The sequence below is a fragment of the Gorilla gorilla genome, chromosome 20, assembly GCF_029281585.2.
Source record: "Gorilla gorilla gorilla isolate KB3781 chromosome 20, NHGRI_mGorGor1-v2.1_pri, whole genome shotgun sequence".
Classification (NCBI taxonomy): domain Eukaryota; kingdom Metazoa; phylum Chordata; class Mammalia; order Primates; family Hominidae; genus Gorilla; species Gorilla gorilla.
Window position 1 is genome coordinate 54,418,734 of NC_073244.2, and position 17,276 is coordinate 54,436,009.

Sequence of the window (17,276 nt, forward strand, 5' to 3'; positions counted from 1 at the left end):
AGGCTCCTCTGATATTCAAGAAAGGCCCCTGACAGCTCAGATGGTAGTTTTCTAATCCTGTCTTCCCACATGCACATTTACCTCCTCCGCCCAAGAACTGAATAACAGACATGAGTGCTTGGGACATCATGCTGTCTACTGTCATCCCCTTCCTAAGACCCCCTCTCCCCATCTCTTGACACCCCTCTTCTTAGCTCCCTCTTTCTTTCCGGCCTGTTAACACCCAACCTCTCCAGCGTCCTAACAAGTACCCACTCAAACCTATTTCCTCTCATGCTGTGCTTCTTCTTCAAAAGTGCTTTGCTTCTCATCCTCCCCTTCTTTCCTTGCCCTCTTCCCTGCTTCACTCTTCAAAGCACTTCTCAGCTACAAATGAGAAGGAAGCGATCTGATCAAACAGGTGATGAGCAGAGTCACATTCTGAGGGGATTTGCATTTTTAAAAGGACATTAATGACCACATCTGAAAATGCCACCCTGGAATCTTATGCAGAGTGACAGGGGAGTGGCGATGAGCTCCATTCAGGGCAGGAAGTGAGAGTTTGGATCTGAAGTGCTTTTCAGATGCTGAAGTCATAGGAGCTTGCAGTTGCTTCCTGGGCAGAGCCATAAACAAACATCTCTTCTGCTGAGTGAAGTCTGAGAAGATAGAGGCAATGGTGACCCAGGAGCTCTGGAATTATCTGGCTGTGTTACACTTGCAGGACTACACACATTTAAGTGTAAAAAGCATGCTTTTTGTCCACCTGGCTGACCTCTTAGCCTGCTCTCCTCTTATTGTTCCCTTGAAGGCATCATTTTTTAAAGAGAAATTTAAACTCCGTCCATCTCATCCGCTTTGGAAGAAAGTTAAGATTCCTTTCTGAGCTCTTTCATCCTCTGGAGTTTAAAAGCTTCCCCTCCTCTGTCAACTCTCTTTGAATCCCTCATGTCACACCAAACTTCAAAAGAGACAAATACTTTTGCATGACTCCCTGCAGGCTCCATTTTGCCCTGTAGTGACAGCCCCATGTCTTGGCTTTCCTGATTGGAAAAACTTCTGAAGCTTTCTACATTCATGATCTCTGCTTCTTCAGTGCAACCTTCTCCAGTTTGTCCCTGATGTCCAATGGTCCCTGCATTAATCCTGTCCAAGCCACAGGTGACCCTCCTATCATCTCAGCTTCTACTTCCCATTCCTCTCTCTCTTTTTTTTTTTTGAGACAGGGGTGTCACTCTGTTGCCCAGGTTGATCTCAAACTGTTGAGCTCTAAAGATCCTCCGGCCTCATCTTCCTGAGTAGCTGGTAGGGGTGTGAGCCCTTCTGCTTGGTCTCCAGTCCTTTGCTTTTCTTTTTTGACCTATACAACATTTGGTAGTTGATGTCCATGTTCATGTAATTGTCTTCTCTGGCTTCTCGGGGCCACCGTGCATTGCCTTCTCCCTCTTTTCATTTATTATCTTTTCATCTAGTAAGACCCATCATCCCCTAAAGATGTATATTTTCCTCAAAGCAAGGATTGGCTTACCTTCACAAACTGAGTCTCCAATGACAACATAAACTGAAATGCAATATAAATCATGGACAGATGTGAGCTCATCTTCTGCTTCCTGTGTCCTCCACTGGTTCTTCTTACCAACATCATGTATTGTTAAGTAAGCGAGTGATATTAAGTTAGAGAATGGACTGAGTCCATTAATTCATTTGGCATGTTCTGAAGTCCTCACCTGAGATCTATCTACTCTCCAAATTACACTTGTTAGAAATACAGGAAGATCCTTTTCACATGAGCTAATTAGGGTGAATACATGTAAGTGTTGGTAAGAAGTACTAGAAACACTGGAATTTGTGAGTTTTCATTGAAGAACCAGCTTCCACCTAGTCCTTCACATTGTTCTCTTTTGGTAGTTTCTTGTCATTTCCTCCTTTTATTATCAATAGAGCTGCTGTGAACATGCATGCACAAGTTTCTGGGTGGACATATGTTTTCATTTTTATTGGGGGTTAGACATCAAAGAATAGAATTGCTGTGTTGTATGATGAGTCTGTGTTCTAACATTTCAGAAGCTGGACTTCTACTGCTTCCTGATTTCACCTTCCACACCATTTCTGTAGTGAGGCCCACTCCTTGGCCTTACAAGACCTGAATTAAGTTAGGTGCCCAGAGCCGTTCTGTCATCGACTCTGTTCTTTCCCTTGCTAGCCTGTGTAATAATTGGCAATCAGACCTTTATGTGAGCAATGGTTTCATGTCTCCCCAACTATATTACAAGTTCCACAGGGGAAGGGCTATGTCTATCTCCTTGACCTCTGTATCTGCGATGCCTGGCAGAGGGCTATGAACACTGGTTACACTCCATAAACACTGGGAGACAAAGAAGGGTGTCAGTAGAGTTAGTTTTTTGCTTTTTTACCCCCAGAACTCTTAGAAAATAATTTGAGCTATTCCTTCAAGGAAGTCCTGGGGCAGGTGATCATTCATAGATGATATGAGGGAGTGCACAGCACATGAGTTTGCTGGAAAATGCAAACCCCACGTTGAAATTTGATCCCCAATGTTGGAGATGAGGATTTACAGGGGGGTGTTTGGGTCATGGGGGCGGATCCCTCATGAATGGCTTGGTGCTGCCCTCATGGTAATGAGTGCGTTCTCTTTTCAATCCTGCAAGAGCTGATTGTTAGAAAGAGCCTGGCACCTTCCTCTCCTCTTTCTCTTGCTTCTTCTCTCACCATGTCATCTGTGCACACAGCAGCTCCCCTTCCCATTCCACCATGAGTGGAAGCTCCCTGAAGCCTCACCAGAAGCAGATGCTGGTGCAATGCTTCTTGTACAGCCTGTAGAACTGTGAGCCAAATAAACCTCTTTTCTTTATAAATTATCCAGCCTCACTCAGGTATTCCTTTATAGCAATGCAAAACTGACTAAGACAGGGTATCAGGAGACCTAGCTTTGCCTGAATCTGAGAACTTCATCAGGACTCTTGGAACAATTTAGCCCACAGGTCCAAGGCTGATTTTTGTCACAGTGAAGTTCAGGTAGTAAGAATTCTTACTGGTGGCTGTTGAGGATGGTGGTGGTGGGGATGGGTCATATGGAGAATTAGCAGTGGGAGACTAGAAATTAAAGTGGAGAAAGGGAAGAATTAAAAGTCAAAAACAGTGTGAGGGAGGAAAGCAATGGATATAACACCTCAGATCTTTATCCTTGAGAGGCCTTAAAAAATCTACTTAATAATAATCAGATGCTATTCTATAAGTACTTTGAGACTAGACATGTGATGACTTTTAGGAACCTGCACTGGGACTGAAGATGCATGCAAATCTAGTTGACTCAGATCCAGTCTTAACTGGCTCATAACTTGCTTCATATACATGACTGTACGTTAGCAAGGAAATGAGAGAGAATAACAGCACATCACATAGGCATGAAAAGTATTTGCAAAGCAGCAGTTCTCAAAAATGACATTTTGCAGTGTTTTCCAGAAGCAGATTCAGAAAACTGAAGACCAAAGTAATGAGGGAGCCGTCTCATGCCTAGATGAGCAGAAGCATACCAAAGGCTTAGTATTTCCCCAAGTAGTAGGCACCTCAAACTTATTTAAGGAAAATACTCTTCTTGATGAAACAGATACTGCAGTCGAAGCAGGAATCTGTTTGGTGTGCTGCCTTAAATAGCATGGGTAGATGTTCAAACATGTTAGGACTCACTGGCCCTAGGAAAGACCCGCAAGTATCTGGTCCACACCAGGAAAGTGACAATGAAACACCAAACACCTTTTCTCCTCTAATTACCAAGAAAAGTACTTCTTTCCCAATGGTGGAAGACAATAATGTTGGGAATGATGAAGTTTTCTGGAGTGTGAAGTGGATATGTCTTATAAGTTTAATCCACAGCTTCACCACTTCATAAGTGGATAATCGAATTGTGCCTCAGTTTCCTCAGACTTGGGGATATTAAGAGTACCCTCAGTCACCACAAGGTGGGTACCAGCATAAGAAAAGAGTGTAGCAAAAGCCCAGGGGTGCATGTTCTTAAAGTGCCTAGTGTGGTATTAGAATGACAAGTGGTAGATGACCTACTTGTGCAGAAATTTAGAGTTATTTTGTGATTTTCAAATGATCATGGGTGCTTTCCATATGCTGTCCAGACTAGGGGTGCTGCAGCTAGAAAGGGAAGAAGTTTTCCATATTTCCTGAGATTGGAGTCACATCGTCTCACCAATGCACTCACCTGTTGACTAACCAATGTACTTCTGGGAATTGCAAATGCATGAAATGGCACCCATTCTAGACTAGTCGCGGCAGTGTTGGTGATGGCCACAGACCAGGAACGACCTTGATGTTTATCCCTAGGGAACTGGGCCATGAGCCATGATCCACATCATGGATACTGTGCAGCTGTGGCAATGAATGAGGTATCCTTCTGTCTGTGCACCAGGAAAGGTTTCCAAGATACACTGCAGAGTGAGAAAAACAAGAAGCAGAACAATGCATGGTGTGCTAGCTCTTACATTACAAAGGAGGAAATGTAAAATTAATTTACAAATGGCCAATAAGCACATGAAAAGATGCTCAACATCACTAATCATTAGGAAAATAAAAATCACAACTACAGTGGGATACCACCTTACATCCATTACGATGGTTGTTCTCAAAGAAAAAAAAGAAAAACAGAAAAGAAAAGTGTTGGTGAGGAGGAATTGGAATGCTTGTGTAGTGTTTGTGGGTTTGTAATATGGCACAACAACTGTGGTTGTTTCTCAAAAAATTAATCATAAACTTACCACAAGATGCAGCAATTCGGCTTCTGGTGTATTCCAAAAAGAACGGAAAGCAGGGGCCCCAGCAGATATTTGCATGTCTTTGTTCATAGCAGCATTATTCACAATAGCTAAAAGTTGGAAACAAGCCCAGTGTCCATCCATCCATGAATGAATAAACAAAACGTGGTCTATGCATACAAACAAATGGGATTCAACTGTAACAAGAAGGGTGATTCTGATGCGTGCTTCAACATGATTAAGCCTTGAGTTCTTTCTGCTAAGTGAAATAATCAGACTCAGAAAGACAAATATTACATGATTCCACTTAACAGAGGTGCCTAACGTCATGAAATGCATAGGCAGAAAATGAAAAGGTGGTTGTCAGCAGCTGGAGGGAGGGGGAAAGAGGAGTTGGTGTTTAATGGGTACAGAATTCCAGTTGGGGAATATGAAAAAGTTCTGGGTGGGGATGGACAGTGGTGGTGGTTGAACAACAACCTAAATGTACTTCCTGCCACTGGATGTACACTTAAAAGTGGTTAAAATGGGCCGAGCGAGGTGGCTTGCGTCTAATCCCAGCACTTTGTGAGGTCGAGGTGGGCAGATCATGAGGTCAGGAGATCGAGACCATCCTGGCTAACATGATGAAATCTCCGCTCTACTAAAAATACAAAAAATTAGCCAGGCGTGGTGGCATGCACCTGTATTCCCAGCTACTCAGGAGGCTGAAGCAGGAGAAGTGGTTGAACCCGGGAGGTCAAGTTTGCAGTGAGCTGAGATCATGCCATTACATTCCAGCCTGAGTGACAGAAGAAGAACCCTTCTCAAAAAAAAAAAAAAAAAAAAAAAAAAAAGAGAGAGAGAGAAAAAGAAAAGAAAAGAAAAAAATGGTTAAAATGGTGAATTCTATGTTATATATATTTCACAATAATTTACAATAATTCCTATTGTTTTGCATAAAACAGCTGTAGAAAGCTTTGCAGGTCATGAACAGCACAGCTGGCCACTGTGGCTGGTGTGGGGCTAGGACCTGGGTGCATAGGGAACAGGGATGAGACACAGGCTCTTCATGCCTGCACACATATACAGATACACACAGATGGAAATTACTGAGCCATCTAAATACAACACCTATTCAAAAAATCAAACAGAAAAAGGAAATGTAATGGGGCTGAAGGATGAGGGTAGGTGGGGCAGTTGCTGAGGAGGACTGTGGATGCCACATCGCCCAACCTTCCAGGCCTCTCTTAGCAGCTGGAGTGCATCCCGGGGACTTGGGAGCTCTGGAAAGAGGAGCAGGAAAGGGCCATGGCCGGAGGAGGCCTGAAAAAGATCATCTCTGCCACAGAGAAGAAGCTGGCTCAGATGCTGCTGGCCCCAGTGGAGGCAGGGAGACCCGGGGAGACAACTGTATTCATTCAAGGAGGAATGGGTGGTGATGCAAACTTGGGTGGAGGCCACAGGGTGCAGAAGACAGGACACAGCAGAGAGAGATGTAGGACATGGAAGGGACAGAAAGGAGTGACCACAGGACGTAAAGGGGCAAGGAAAGTGGAAGCATGATAACATCTGCTGGGCATCCGGCTGAGGGGTTGGGTGCCCAGGGTGCCCTTCCCTAAGGGAGAACCCCAGGAGCAGATTCAGAGAAAACCGCCCAGCTCACTCCAGCAAGAAGCAGAAAAGGACCGGTTAAAGGAGAGGGTAGGAAGGTCACCAAGCTCCAAGGGCCCTCATGAATCCGGCTTGGAGGCCACAGGGCTCAGGGCAAGGACAAACCACAGGCACAGGACAGCTCCGGTCAAGATCTTCTGGCTACTGCAGGAGGCAGAAACCACACCCTGCACCCCGCACTGCTGAGGCTGGCCCTGGAGTCCAGAAGCTTCTACACCAGAAGCTTCTGTCCCCCATCCGTACTCAAAAAATTAAAACAAAAACGATAACAAATCGGTGCCATGCACCCTCTGCTTCCTGGTGCTGTTCGGGATCCTGAGTCTTTCACGGGAGCACCTGATGGGGAAAGCCTGGACCCGTGTCGGTGTCCCTCCTGCAAGGAGTGCTGGGAAAATGAACTTTCCGGCTTCCTCCTTGGGAAGGCAGAACATTCCCCATGTGTACTGGTGGCATATAAGAACTGCAGGGCAGCCAGAGAACATGCACCGTGTTCCACCGGGAGAGTTCCTGGAGGGATGTCCCGGTGCAGAAGCCTGTCCCAAGGTGGGTATTTGAGCTGAGGAACTGAGAAGCCAGCTTCTGCCTAGAGTTAGAGATCCGAGAGGCATCAGCACATGGAAGGGAGGGAAGCTACGATGCCTCGAGGGTGGGAGATCAGATGAACCAGGAGAGGCAGGGCCCGGGAGGAACCCCGGGGGGGCAGCGTCCTTTAAAGCCTGGGGGAAGTAGCTTCAGAGAAGGTGGGGTAGCTTGGGTGGGGGTTGCTGGAAAAATATAATTAAGAAACAAATTTCTGCTCAGCCCAGAAACCCCCCTCACATCCGTAGAAGTAAAAGAAACTTGTCTTATGATTGAGTAAGCATTAAGCCAAAATGTGATGCAATCTGCTAAGAGATGACAAAGACAGAAAGAAATCCCACCTTTGTATCCAGCCAAGCAGGTGCAACCCATTACACACGTGGTCTCCAGATAGATGGTGACTAGTTCCCAGTTGAGAGGACTCAACGGCACCATTTGTCACACATAGTTCATCCTAAATTCACCCAGTAACTGTGTTGATTCTCTCTGTGGTTAATTGGCTTTATCCACAGGAAAAACAAACCTCTCATCTATGACAGGAGGTAGTTTTGCAACTGGGAGTGAGATGCCCCCAGAACTGAGGTTCCTTCCTTCTCACAGAAACTGGGAGACAGGGGCGCTTTCTGCCCGGATGCCTGCCTTTCAAAGAGAGGTCTCCTATGGCCTTGAGGAGGAGAATTCTGGGTTGTGAGGCAGGCAAGATACTTATGTATGCTTTAGAAAGCTTTGCATACATCTTTAAGGGATAGAGAAAGAGTATTCAATTACACCTCTTCTAAAAAAAATGATCTCAAAGTCCAGCCTAGGCAACATAGCAAGATCCTATCTCCACACACACAATAATAATAATAAATTTGCTGGGCATGGTGGGGTGTGCGTGTAGTCCCAGCTACTCAGGAGGCTAAGGAGGGAGGATCACCTGAGCCCAGGATGTTAAGGCTGCAGTAAGCTTAGATGGCAGCACTGCACTCCAGCCTGGGTGACAGAGTGAGACTCTGTCAATGAATGAATGAATGAATAAATGAATGAATAGAAAATGCTCTGAGTGAAAAGAGGAGAGTCTCTTTATCTTTTTGCAACAGGCTAAACAAAGTTTTTAAAAATGTATATTTGCCTCACAGAGATTATTCCAGGAAAAGAAGTGGCCCTCAGTGTCAAAGGATGCAAAACTAACCTGTGAGTTCCTGGCAGGTTTAGCAATAAAGGAGGATGTTGCTGATCTCAGTACAAGCAATGTTAGAGAAAGGGGAAGATGGAAGTGGACAAGGACGAGTGAGTGGAAGGCGACAAATGGAAGCAAAGAAACGTATCCAGCCCATTGAAGATGCTTGAGTGAGAAGAAAGAGGCGGTGGAGGGAATGGAAGCCTGAGGAAGTCATATGTTGCAATAAGGGGCCTCAGAGCACGTGTAGAGTGTGGAGCAGAGGCCTTGCAGAGGGGCTGTGGAAGGCTGGCGGGGTGCAGGTGGCCCCACTCTCCGTCACCCTGAGGAGTGTGTGGTCAGAGTTAAAGCTCAGTCTGTTTCTGGGATCAGGTAAGAGGTGAGCGTCCGGAGAAGAGAGGCGGATCTTCAGATCCTGCAGACCTCCACCGCGCCCTCTGTCCCTCTCGACTGCTTTTTCTCCATCTCCATTGTCTGGCTCACATTCGTGTCACTTTTTCATTTCTCCCTACCCCTCTTTTCTCTTTTCTCCTCTTTTTTTCTTAACCCTTGTACCTTTGGAAGTCGCACTAATAGAATTTAAACAGCTTTTCAAGTTGGTTTTTTGTTCCCAGAAATTGATTTTAGACTCTCCATGAATAATGTGGAAATCAAATGAGTATAAGCTGGTTCATCTCTCTGCAAATAAACAAATAAAATCTACATTCCAATGCTTTCTTCTTCCAGAGTAGCCCACATTTGATTTTTTTTTTAATTACTGTCACTTGCAATAGATTTTTAATTCCTGTAACCTGGCTACTCAAATATCATGGGGCAAAAGCCTTACTTCCTGTAAGAGGAAACCAGGCTTGACTAGCCTCATGCTGGCTTTGAAGAAGTAAAATCAGGGGTTGATAAATCTGCATAGGGTAAATATCAAAGGTCAAAAGTAAACAATAGGTGGTAGAGGGAATACCCCAAATTATAAAAGAACTAACTGTTTAAGCCACAACAGAATTATCGTAGAAATAAACCACGGTCCTTCCTGCTAAAATATTCCACTTAGAATTGTAAAATATTCTTCTCAATAACTCCTGGAAGAGCCTACTAATAAATTAATGAGGCTGGGAGCAGTGGCTCACACCTCTAATTCCAGCACTTTGGGAGGCCGAGACGGGCAGATCACTTGAGGTTAGGAGTTTGAGACCAGCCTGGCCAATATGGTGAAACCCCGTCTCTACTAAAAATACAAAAATTATCCAGGCATCGTGGCAGGCACCTGTAATCCCAGCTACTTGGGAGGCTGAGGCAGGAGAATCGCTTGAACCCAGGAGGTGGAGGTTGCAGTGAGCCAAGATGGCACCACTGCACTCCATCCTGGACGACAGAGTGAAACTCCATCTCAACCAAAAAAAAAAAAAAAAAAAAGAAATTAACGAATGTAAGAGCATCTATGTTCCAAATGCAGTGTATTATTTTATGCAGGCTTTCACAAGCTCCTAAAGATTCACCGTGTAGAACTGGAGGTTCTAGAGAAGGACCACGCCTCCTCCTGCAGGTAACTCTTCATTCAGGAAGCAGCTCTTGGCTTATCCCTGGGCTTAGTGGAATTGGAATACCTGACCATAGGACACCAAGGGCTTTAGGACCTGAGTGGCACATCGTGTCCTGGTGACATCTGAGTTACCTGGGGTGTGCACAGCAGCCTCCAGCATCCCAGGGAGAGCTGTGTATGGGGTCAGGCTCAAGCAGGTCTCAGGGCACCAGTGACCCAATGGGTGACTCAGACTCCCATGGCACTTGCTCCTTCTGTTTCTCCCTCTGCCATATATATGAGCTCATGGGAAGCACTGTGACCTCTTACAGAGGAGGAAAGTGCATGGACTTCCAGCTTCTAGAACTGTGATACAATAAAATCCTGTTGCTTATCTACTCCTCTGCAGTATTTTGTCATGGCAGCCCTAGCAAACTACTACAGGGACTGTGGGGGTTAGGATGACACAAAGCATCAAATGCCACTCCCTGTTCCATTGTTATATAATGTCCCTCTTTGTCTTTTTTAACTGCTGTTGCTTTAAAGTTAGTTTTTTTGATATAAGAATAGTTACTCCTGCTCACTTTTGTGGCCATTTGCATGGGGTGTCTTTTTCTACCCTTTTACCTTAAGTTCATGTGACACTTTATGGTTAGGGGAGTCTCTTGAGGGCAGCAGATACTTGCTTGGTGAACTATTATCAATTCTGCAATTCTGTGTCTTTTAAGTGGAGCATTTGGGCCACTTACATTCAATGTTAGTATTGAGATGTGAGGTACTGTTCCATTCATCCTGCTATTTGTTGCCTGAATACCTTGGTTTTATTCATTTATTTATTGTATTTGTGTTTTATATGTCCTGTGAGATTCATGCTCAAAGAGGTTCTGTTTTGATGTGTTTCCAGGATTTGTTTCAAGATTTGGAGCTCCTTTTAGTAGTTATTGTGATGCTGGCTTGGTAGTGGCAAATTCTCTCAGCATTTGTTTGTCTGAAAAAGACTGTTATCTTTCCTTTATTTATGAACTTTAGTTTTGCTGGATACAAAATTCTTGGCTGATAATTTTTTTTTTTTTTTTTCTGAGACAGAGTCTTGTTCCGTCACCCAGGCTGGAGTGCAGTGGTGCGATCTGGGCTCACTGCAACCTCCGCCTCCTGGATTCACGCCATTCTCCTGCCTCAGCCTCCCGAGTAGCTGGGACTACAGGCGCCTGCCACCAGGCCCAGCTAATTTTTTTGTATTTTTAGTAGAGATGGGGTTTCACCATGTTAGCCAGGATGGTCTTGATCTCCTGACCTTGTGATCCACCCGTCTTGGCCTCCCAAAGTGCTGGGACTACAAGTGTGAGCCACCGTGCCCGGCCTGATAATTTTTTTTTAAGGAGGCTGCAGGTGGGTATGCATGCTCATTTGAGGTGTTCTTCCCTTATTGAAGATTACTAAAATCACATGTGTTGAAAAGCATTTGGGATTATTTACTTAATTGATGAGTACTCATTTATTTTTACATTAATTTGATACCATGTATAAACAATATATAAACATAGGTATGGACATATACATATGTGATATGTGATACAGCATAGAACATATACTTGTGCACATAAAGATAGAGGGAGACAGAAATACTTCAGATTTTTGATTTTAATACTTTATGCATGAACACGTAAAACTCACTGTTAAAAAAAAAGCTGGATTTAAATTGTGCTTTTGTAAATAGAAAAAGTTAACATTTATCTGAGGAAGCCCTTGCTGAGTTTTAGAGAAAGTAGGTAGTAAATTTACATCTCAAAGCACACACAAACACACACACACACACACACACACACACACAGAGAAGGAGTTTGGGTGTGTTCATGGAAGATTAAAAGTAGATGTCAAGGTAACACAAAAATGATAGAAATTTATAACAGGATTTTATAAGGAGACCAATTTTATTTCCATACATAGCTTTTATTTTGGTCTCTGTTTTCCAACTGTACTCCAGGAAACACACTACACAGGCTCCCTTCTTAAGTGCTGGTGGGCCACTGCACATGCAGACAGCCCACTTTAAGGGAAGAATCAGGGGAGAAGAGATGCAGACCCCAGAATTATGCCAACGTACAAAAGCCTAAGTCAAAGGTCAAACCACACACTTGAAATCTCATCGCCTGTTTGGCCCTGTTTTAAGTGTGCTTTACTTTCTTTAATTTCTGCTCTAAAGCTTTTAAATAAACTTTCACTCCTGCTCTAAAATTTGCCTAAATCTCTTCTTCTGCCTTATGACACTTAGTTGAATTCTTTCTTCTGAAGAAGCAAGAATTGAGGCTGCTACAGACTTGTACAGATTTGCTGCCATTAATATACTTTAATGCCATTCTACATGATAGAATATATATATTCTTATATTTATATATTATATATAAAATTTATGTATTCATAGAGGCCTTGAATCTACATTCTTGCTGCACTTCATGTAAACAATCCAGGTATAAGACTAAAACTTATTTTGGAAATACATTGGTCCCATATAATTTCTGTTTCATAAAAATGGGAGACAGGAGGGGGAAAATTATTTTTCAGAAGGAAACAACAGAAAAATGGTTATTACATTTTAGATCTGTTCATTTTTTTTTTGAATTTTGTTATTTACCTACAATTTGGACTGAATCCTAAATTTTTTCCTGGCTACAAATTTCAAAACTAATGGTTTCAGAATTTTCTTCCATTTTTCTTCCATTTTGGTATATTATAAATTAAAACTGTGCTTTTTAAATTTTTATCATTTTTTTATTACACTTTTAAGTTCTGGGATACATGTGCAGAACCTGCAGGTCTGTTACATAGGTATACACGTGCCATGGTGTTTTGCTGCACCCATTAACCCATCATCCACCTTAGGTATTTCTCCTAATGCTATCCCTCCCCTAGTCCCCCACCCCTCAACAGGCCCCAGTGTGTGATGTTCCCCTCCCTGTGTCTATGTGTTCTCATTGTTCTACTCCCACTTATAAGTGAGAACATGCGGTGTTTGGTTTTCTGTTCCTGTGTTAGTTTGCTGAGAATGGTGGTTTCCAGTTTCATCCATGTCCTTGCAAAGGACATGAACTCATCCTTTTTTATGGCTGCATTGAATTCCATGGTGTATATGTACCATATTTTCTTTATCCAGTCTATCATTGATAGGCATTTGGGTTGGTTCCAAGTCTTTGCTATTGTGAATAGTGCTGCAATAAACATATGTGTGCATGTGTCTTTACAGTAGAATGATCTATAATCTTTGGGTATATACCCAGTAATGGGATCACTGGGTCAAATGATATTTCTTGTTCTACATCCTTGAGGAATCGCCACACTGTCTTTCACAATGGTTGAACTAATTTACATTCCTACCAACAGTGTAAAAGAGTTCCTATTTCTCCACATCGTCTCCAGCATCTGTTGTTTCCTGACCTTTTAATGATCACCATTGTAACTAGCATGAGACGGTATCTCATTGTGGTTTTGATTTGCATTTCTCTAATGACCAGTGATGATGAGCTTTTTTTTGTATGTTTGTTGGTCACAAAAATGTCCTATTTTGAGAAGTGTCTGTTCATGTGCTTCACCCACTTTTTGATGGGCTTTTTTTTTTCTTGTAAATTTGTTTAAGTTTCTTGTAGATTTTGGATATTAGCCTTTTGTCAGATGGATAGGTTAAACCTTGCAAGCTGAAACTCGATGACTTATGTAAACTTCTGGAGAAATCATAGCAACTTATATATAAACAACCTTTGTGCCTGCTGATGTGTACTATACAAAAGGTACACATGAACACTGGATTCAGACTGCAATTCAGAAAAATGTGTCAGATTTCCATTGCAATTAGAAGATGCTTCAGAAACTCTAGAAAACCTAGTCTATAGGGTTAGAGTGATGTTTGTCAAACGAATTGCTCTAATTGAAGCAGCAGTTGTGTGACTTTAATAAGGTTCCAGGATTATACTGTCCCTTTGTTGCTGAGACTTCCCTTTGCCCTTTTCTGATTTGTCTTCATCCCCTTTTCCATGGGGCATGACTTCTTAAGAATGAGCCTTCCTAGTGATGTAGGATCAGATGAAACATACAGTCACAAAGTCATGTCCTCTACAATGCTTTCTCTGAAAGCTTTTGAAGAATCGAGGGACCAGGTGTGCTGACACAGACCTGTAATCCCAGCAGTTTGAGAGTCTAAGGCAGGAGGATCACTTGAAACCTGGAGTTTAAGACCAGCCTGAGCAACAAAGGGAGACCATGTGTCTACCAAACATAAAATAAATCAAATTAGCCAGGTGCAGTGATGCATGCCTATAGTCTCATATACTTGGGAGGCTAAGGCGGGAGGACCACTTCAGCCCAGGAGTTCAAGGCTGTAGTGAGTACACTCCAGTCTTGGTGACAGAGCAAGGTTGTGTCTCTAAAAGAAAAAAAAAAGGAAAGGAAAAGAACGGGGTAAGCAGGAAAGCCAAAGATCTCGGGCATCTCTAGATGATTGCCTGAACAAATTGTTTTCTCTTGGCTTCAAAACCTTTCAAGATGTATATTTCTTTGTAAAAGAAGGACATGCCAATTGTAACTTTAAGTGAACAATCAAAATCTAGCTCCTAAAACTGAAGTATTTTAACTCTCATTCTGATAATATTTATTTTCTGAGGCAAAGAAGAAAGACAAGATTAGATGAATTGTTTTTCTGCCCACACCATCTCTTCCGACATGCCTTATCTCCTTTAATCAAATGTATAAATACTAAGCCTCCTGAAACCTCTTCAGAGAAAACACAAGCCACAGAGGTTTTTTTGCAACTCATGTATTCCCAGGGTGTACTTTCAAGTTCTGGCTCAATAAATCTCAATTTATCAAGACGCTTGCCTCAGTCAGTGATTCTGGATAACCACCATGAGTCCTGCAAAGCCCTTCAGTAATCTATTGCCTGCCTAGGTGATGTGTAAGGTGAGTCAGGTCTTCATGAGTCAAACACTCATCTTCCTTTCTGTCTTTCCCAACCCTACCACTCAGTGCTGTGTGCTCTGATCTGACCCCAGCTCCCAGGTTGTTTGTATTGGTCTAAGAAAGCAAGACCAGGAGGGGCAGGTTGAGAAGGAAGTAAGAAGTGAACAGCCATGGAAAGTGGCAGGTGGGGCTGTCATTGCTCAAAGCCACACACCCTGGGTGCATTTTACGAATTTTTCTGGATTCATAATCTTTTCCCTGTGTGTCTATCTAGAAACTCACCCTCCTCCTACTTTCTTCTCATTACTCTTTCTGTTTCTAGTGCACTCATTTATGGCCAGAGAATGGCCATGTAAATAGTTGACAATAGAATAAAAAATGACGTTTTCTGAGATTTGGAAGCTGGCCTTTCTTTTTTCCAAAAGAGATTGGGGTTTCTAAAAGCTAGCTTTTATGCAGGGCTGTGCAGTTGTGAGTGTAGTTTTAGGGAACAGATGCATAAGTGAAGGGTGAGACAGAAAACAAAATGCTGGCTATTTGTCAAATCCTGAAAGTAAATGGGACAAAAATCATTTTTGAAGGAGGAGGTCATTCAGGAGACCTTGTACATCTTAGCGTGTCCTCTTACCAGAAGAATTGGAGGTTGAGGTTGAATTATGGATTTAGGTGACAGTGGGTATATAATTCTCTGCCTCAGTTTTTTTTTTTATCTGTAAAAATGGTGATTGTGGCCCTTGGGATTTTTTGGTGAGCACTATAGTTACCTGGAAAGCTCTTAGGATAGTGCCTGGTGCATAGTGAGTGCTGCATCAGTGTGAGCTATTATAATTATGGGAATATACAAAGGTATCACCCTGGCCATCCAGAGTGGGGAGATATTTTCTGGTCAGGGTCCAGGCAGGCCAGCTGGAGATGAAGCTGATTAGTAGGGAAGCTTAACTTCCAGGAGTGGAAGAATTTAGGAGGAGTAAACAGAATGCACAACATTCTGTAAACATTCCTTTACCCAACAGTAGGAATACTCAGAGTGGGTGTGGCTTCCGTGACAATCATTATCTCCTGGGAATCTAAGAATGTGTTCTAGAGTCAAATGGCTTTGATGTAAGCCAAACCCAGAAATGGGCTTCAGGGCTGCCTTGCACATAGCATTCATTCATCTTGAAAAAGGAAAGCATTCATCTTGCTAAAGGAATCCCCTCTTCTGGTCCAGGCCATTATTTTTGTTTTTGTGCTATCCTAATTTTTAAGGTGTAAGGAGAAAGACCGAAGAATAAAATAATGAAGTACATGTGTGAAATAACAGGGTAGAATTGAGACTGCTACATGTAAGTTAAGAGAAACTGTGTATAAATTTTTGTGAACAGAAAAAGGATTTCTTGTTGCAAACAGACCTCTCCATATAAATAGTACCCATTGCCTTGAGTGGATAGCAGATGGCATCACAAGAACGTTCCAGCAGAATCACGAGAGAATGGGTAGTGTGGCTTCTTTAATTGGCAGGTTAGACTGAGTAAGTTACTGAAGAGAAAGGAGTTGAAGGAGAAGATGGGTGCGGGCAAGAAAAATGGGAAGGTGAAAGGAAAGGACTGAAAGGAATGTTTACCAAGGGCTCATCAGGTACCAGGCTCTGTGACTAATGTCTTACACATGTTAATTTACTCTTCCACTGTCATTTTCTGATGCAGTAAGAGTCAGCCTTACACTGCAGATGAGGAAAGAGGCTGAGGGAGGTCAAATGAGTGGCCCAGGGTCATCCAGCCACTTCATAGCAGAGCTAGTGTGTTTCACTGTGGTTTGTGCAGACAGAAAAGTGAGACATGGAAGGAAGGCAAAACATTTTTGCTCTGGGTGATGTTTACGAAAGTGACCCTTATGAGGGAGAATAATGGCCTCTTAAAAATGTCCACATCCGGGCTGGGCGCAGGGGCTCACACCTGTCATCCCAGCACTTTGGGAGGCTGATACGGGTGGATCACGAGGTCAGGAGTTCAAGACCAGCCTGGCCAACATGGTGAAACCCCATTTCTACTAAAAATGCAAAAATTAGCTGGGCGTGGTGGCGGGCAACTGTAATGCCAGCTACTTGGGAGGCTGAGGCAGGAAAATCATTTGAACCTGGGAGGCGGAGATTGCAGTGAACCTAGATTGTCCACTGCACTCCAGCCAGGGCAACATGAGTGAAACTCTGTCTCAAAACAAAAACAGCAGCAACAAAAAAAAAATCCACATCCTAACTCTTGGAACACATGCATTTACTTTTCTTGGCAAAAACACTGTTCAAAGGTGATGAAGTTGAGTATCTTGAGATGGAAAGCTTATTCTGGCTTATCTGGGTGGCTCCCAGTGTCATCATAAGGGTCCTTGTAAGTGAAAGAGAAAGGCAGGAGGGTCAGGGTGAGAATGATGCAGTCTGAAAGACTCCACTGGCCATTGCTTGCTGTGAACATGTGTGATAAGACAAAATTACAACTAATTTAGTTATAGATGTAATTGGCTTTTATTTGTGATTTATGATTTGGGGCAGCTCTCCCTCTACAGATGCCTCAGCATCCCAACTATCTGGGACTATATTGTGGGATCTGGCCAGCAACCTGCAATGCAACAGGGCTCTTTCTTTGTTCCCAGGCAGATTGAGAAATAAAGGACACACACAAGATAATGA

The 17,276-nt window shown here is 43.1% G+C and overlaps 1 long non-coding RNA gene across 1 annotated transcript; it reads left to right on the forward strand.

Annotated features, from left to right (window-relative positions):
* The first annotated feature begins 4,952 nt into the window (after positions 1–4,952).
* On the forward strand, positions 4,953–10,064 carry LOC109024103 (uncharacterized). Its single transcript, XR_004068020.2, has 4 exons — positions 4,953–5,076; positions 5,994–6,956; positions 8,114–8,526; positions 9,619–10,064. It is a non-coding gene; the product is annotated as an uncharacterized lncRNA (long non-coding RNA).
* Positions 10,065–17,276: the final 7,212 nt, after the last annotated feature.